Source organism: Budorcas taxicolor, chromosome 21 (assembly GCF_023091745.1).
Source record: "Budorcas taxicolor isolate Tak-1 chromosome 21, Takin1.1, whole genome shotgun sequence".
Classification (NCBI taxonomy): Eukaryota; Metazoa; Chordata; class Mammalia; order Artiodactyla; family Bovidae; genus Budorcas; species Budorcas taxicolor.
This window is the reverse complement of record NC_068930.1, coordinates 10,186-15,621: the sequence shown is the minus strand read 5'-3', so window position 1 is coordinate 15,621 and position 5,436 is coordinate 10,186. Positions and strand designations below refer to the sequence as shown.

The 5,436-nt window shown below is 48.5% G+C and overlaps 1 pseudogene; it reads right to left on the bottom strand.

Moving 5' to 3' along the window:
- Positions 1-2,218: 2,218 nt before the first annotated feature.
- On the bottom strand, positions 2,219-5,104 carry LOC128066649 (neugrin-like; annotated as a pseudogene).
- Between the last annotated feature and the right edge of the window lie 332 nt (positions 5,105-5,436).

Sequence of the window (5,436 nt, the reverse complement as noted above, 5' to 3'; positions counted from 1 at the left end):
GGGGTGCACACGTAAACCTTAGCCAAGATAGATGTTGAAGTGGGAGGCTTCTGGGAGGAGCAAGACTCTTTATGGCCTGGAATTATCCTCTGGCTTTAGACTCCAAGGAGCCTTTCTGCGCATGTGTAGTGTTCTCCCTAATCCTTCACTCAGACAGGGTTTTGCCTCTCATTCCTTGCCAAGGTTATTCCCTGGAGGTGTTTACAGGAGACAAAGACTGGCTACTTACTCTGTTTCTATTGTTACTTCAATTTCTGAGAGCAAACAGGGGGCTGGTTGTAAATTCCTCAACTGGAACCCACCTATGTTGCCTCAGGAAATGCAGAGCGGAGGCTGGCTGATTGTGAATTTCCGACCTGGAGCCCATCTATCTCCTACCTCACTGGTTCCTTGAACAGTGAAAATGAGAGTGAAATTAGAATATTCCCGAATGCCATACACAAGAATAAACTCCAAATAAGATAAAGATCCCATCTTAGTATGGCTCAGTGGTAAAGAACCCACCTGTCAATGCCACAGACTTGGGTTTGGATCCCTGGGTTGGGAAGATTCCCTGGAGAACGGAATGGCAACCCACTCCAGTATTCTTGCCTAGGAAATCGCATGGACAGAGGAGCTTGGTGGGATACAGTCCAGAGGTCACAAAAGAGTCAGACACAGCTTAGCAACAGATTTTCAAGATAAAGGTCTAAGTGTAAGGTCGGTCTCTTGTGACCCCATGAACTGTAGCCCGGCAGGCTCCTCTGTTCAGGGGATTTCTCAGGCAAGAATACGGGAGTGGGTAGCCATTCCCTTCTCCAGGGGATCTTCCTGATCCAGGGATGGAATCCGCATCTCCTGCATTGCAGGTAGATTCATTTACCAACTGAACCAACGGGGAAGCCCCACCTCCCGGAGGGGGCTGTTTATAAAGACCTCAACCCAGGCGTTGCTGGGAAGGGCTGGCTGGCTGGTCTAGGTCAGCCAATCCTCACCCCTCCGGGGCTCAGAGTTGCAGAAAATGGGCCTTGTTGTGCTGGCCAGGTGCAGGGAACAGAAGTGTAGTCTTGAGGGTCAGCATGGACATAAGGCTGAAGCTCTGGCCTGATTTCTAATTATTTTTTCTGGCCCATGAGTGGGAGAGAATTTAAAGGAGGCTTTCTCCTAAGGAGAGGGACCCAGGAGTCAGGAAGAAGAGGGGTGGTGGGTGGAGACAGGGGCCCAGGGTCCTGGTGCAGTGGAAGCCTCTGGAAGACCTGGTGGAGGGAGGCTGCTTCGCATGAAGCCCAGGGTCACTGACCTGTCCAGGAGCAACTCTTTGTTAGTCCAGATCCTGCTCTGACGTGCTCGGGGCCAGCTCTGACCAGGAAGAGGGCTGGGGGTGCTCTGCAACGAGCGCTCTGTGCACAGTTCCTGTGTGCTGAGTCCTCCCCAGATGGGCCCCCTGCCCTGGGAGCCGTCTGCCCATGTGAGCCCCGTGCCCTGGGAGGGATGTGTGAACTGGCTCCCTCTCTTTGCAGCTGGCACAGAGCTGCTTAGGATGCAGATTAAAATCAGCTAAGGACAGAGGTCAGGAGCAGGGTCAAGGGTCAAAGCTCGCTATGCTCACCACATGACACGAGGTGTTGAGGCAAAGAATACAGCTGCATTCTGAGGGCCGGCTGACCAAGAAGATGGCCGATTAATGCCTCCAAATAACCATCTTCTCGGGGTATGGATGCCAGGTTCTTTTATGAATTAGAGATAGAAGAGGTGAGGAAACAAACTAAAAAGGCCATTAATCTTGCAAATATCTTGTAGAATGGCAAGTCTCAGGAAGAGAATGTGTTGATTTCTTCCTTCCTGCCATCCACAAGCGGACAGAGTTCTGAACAAAGGCACTTTAACAGTCAGGCAGAGGGGCAGGATTCTCTGAGGCAGGCCATTATGTGTGATTATAGTAACAAAAGTAACAGAGAGCAAGTCAAAGAGCACATGTAAGAAGGGTGAGTCCTGAAGATGCAGGTGAATCAGAGCAGGGGCTGTGCTCCAGGAGGCTGGACTCTATCTGGCCGGTCACTGCCCCACTCCCAGGCACTTCTGCCTTGTGGAGTCCTCTGCCCTTTGTCAGATTCAAACCTTTCATCCCACATTCCATGCTCTTCATTTCTCTCGCTTCCAAGGTGGATAATCCATACACAGAAACTCAGGCAGACCAAATATACTTGCCCGGCTGTGTGTCACGTGGCACGTCTCTGGCTCAGATTCTATACAGGAAGTTCCCATTGCTGTAGAAAAACTCTCGTCCCCTGTGCATAACCCTGTTGCTAAAGATCTGGTCCCCTGGGTCCCCTGCCTTAAGCTCTTCCAGCCTCTTGTCACTGGGCAGTCCGTCACTGTCAGTTCCTCTGGCTCCCCCACAGTCGCTAGCGCAGCAGCAGTAGGCACCAATCACTTCCCCTCCTCCAGGCCCTGGACTCCTTTATTCCCTTCCTTCTGTATCCTTGGTGTATCTGTACTGTGAGTGTTCAGTTCAATCGCTTTCAAAGCTGTGCTGTGACATGGCCTTTGGATGAGGCTTCATCCCCAGGCATTAGCAAAGAGCCTGATATAGACTGGCCTGCAGAAAGTGGTTTTGAGGAATCCCCAGGGCCTGGGAGCTCCTGGAACCAGTGGGCAAGTCCAGTTTCTTAAGGACTTCTTGATCCTGCTCCAGTTTCTGTTCCAATGTGGTTACTGGAAGGCAAACATGGAGAGAAAGAGAGTGAGCTGGGCTTTCAGGCAGAGAAAGATTATAGGAAGAGAGAAAGTAACTGGCATTAGAGAGAAACCAGTGATCTCCCTTCACAGCCAACACTTCTTATACCCTATCGATGGGAAATTGTGCCCCAAAGGGAGGGGGTCTTAGTTTACCTTTAGCCCGAAGCTGGGGTCTGGTGTCACATAGTCGGAGGGAGTCTCATAGGCGGGTGGTCACGTAGTCTTGAGAAACTGGCACCAGCAGGGAAAAACGGGACATTGCCTTAAGGAAAAACAGGATGCCACCAGGGCAATGTGGCCACTGTGACTTCACCCCTTGTTTGTCAGGTCACCACAATGGACCATTTTAAAATAATATGCTCTGAGCCCCTTGCGGACCCTAACATGTACCAATTTGCTTTCTAAAACCCTTTGGATCACATCAGTGCTGACATCAAAGACTTCAGCCAGTCTGGGAACTGACCAAGACTGCAAATTCCCTGTGTAAATACCCATGAAAAAAACAAGCAGATTTCCCATCTGTGAAGACATCTCCTATCAGAACAATTAATGGATAATGTAACACTCGTGATAAATACATGAAAAGAAGGCTTGGAAAAACTGCAAATGCAGTCTCTGTCTTGCGCCGCTAAATGACTACAGCCTGTTCTTCTGTGCTGACAGCAGCACCCAACTGCTCCTAGTCATTTCACTTCATATCAGCTGGATTGCTCTCACTGCATGACACGTCCCAGTTAGATCCTGGTGATGCAAGAAGACGGTCTTTCCCTTCAGAAAACATACAATCCAGACATCCCTGACAGTGCAGTGATGAAGGCTGTGCCTCCAATGCAGGGAGTTGGAAGATCCAATGCAGGTGGGGTTTGATTCCTGGCTGGGGAACTAAGATCCTACCTACCCCACTATGCACCCAAAACCAAAATACAAAAAAGACTGCTGTGTGATTGAATGGCATAATGTGTAATAAATACCCAGCTCAGGGCCTGTTCCTAAGTGGACATTCAAAAAAAAAGAAAATACAGTCTGGTGGTGGAGACAGATGTATTAACACCCAGCAACACTATGAGAAGAATCCCAGCAGAGGATGCTGTGAGAGAACTGGGGAAGGAAAGGCAGGGACAGGCTAGCACCACACCTGTGTGGTGGCCCAGGAATTGCTTCAGGAAGTCCACTCTAGAGCTGGTCTGAAAGCTTGAGCAGTTGTAACAAGCTGGTACAGGGGAGGAAAGAGAGGGTCAAAGGAACTGATGCCAGAGCAGGCAGCAGGTGAGATACAAGGAAGCACATGACCTTTGTTGGAAGGAGCTCAATCTGTGTGACAGTGGGAGCCGCAGGAAGACCATGCCTCGCTTAGGCATTCTGGAGTTTATCTCAGAGCAACAGTGAACTAAGGAAGAATTTTAAGCAGCAGAATGCCATGAGCAAATTTTCATTTTGAAGCCCAACCCAGTGAAGTCAAATAGGGGGCAGTTATTAATTAGATTCCTTGAACTAGAATCTGTATATTAATGAATAATAACCTATAACTTGCTTTCACTGACCAAGTGTATTTTAATTGTTCCTGCAAACTGCATATCCTCCTGGCTTCGCAGCCTAGAAAATATATCACACAACTCCTCTAACTGCCCCCTGTAGACAACACTTCTGACCAGGGGTCAGTGTAGTAATAGTTGTTTAAATTGTTGTTCAGGATACGGGGCTAGTTTTGCCCAGCTCAAACCAGTTGAGACCACTGACCATTCAACTGGGCCTGCACAAGTGTCCAATGGGTGCCCTTTCATTGTCAAGGGGCAAAATCTCCATCCTGAGATCATGATAATGCAGCCCATCATTTTCTCAATGTGCATCCCGTGAAGAACCATGTAACTCAGATACCTCTGTGCACAGCTCCAATTACTTAACCTTTTTCTAACCCTTCAATAACCTTTCCTGAAGCTTCAAACCACCCTGCTTCTCTTTTTGAATTTTATTTATTTGGCTGCACTGGGTCTTAGGTGTGGCACTTGGGATCTAGATCCCCAACCAGGAATTGCACCCAGGTTCTCTGCACTGGGAGCATGGAGTCTTAGCCACTGGACCACCAGGAAGTCTCCCACACTGTTTCTTTACCCCATAAATATCCTATAAATATCCTAAGCGTCTCCTTCAAGGAGGCCAATTTGAGATTTGTTCTCCTGTCTCCTTGCTTGGCTGCCTGTACCCCTGCAACCCCTTTCTCTGCTGCAGACCTCAAGGTCTCAGCACTGACTTGCTGTACAAATGAACGTGATTCAGTTACCCGGTTCAGTAACAGTGGGGTATTTTTGTTCAAGACCAAAGATGGAACGATCAGGCATCAGGCAAGAGGCTGTCAGTAATTCAGGCAGTCTGAACTGAGGCAGGGGCACTGGGAGCAGAAGAGGAAAGAGACTTGAGAAATGTTTTAGGAAGACCAAACGGTTGTACTTGGTAAGGAACTAAATATTGGGTTAAGAAATGGGCTGAGAGTTGGTATTTTTAGAGTGGGTGATTGGTGGGACCATTCAGGGATATAGCAAAAACAGGAGCAGAATGAAATTGTCAGAGAACAATGATGAATTCTGAAGAATCTAAGCTACTCCATTTTGTTAACAGAAAAACTCCATTTTGTAAGGTTCCGGGAAAAGAGCCTTTGGAACGCATCAATACAGTTCAACTGCTAGTACTGAGGCAACAGTATCAGGCCCTGCCCCAGGATAA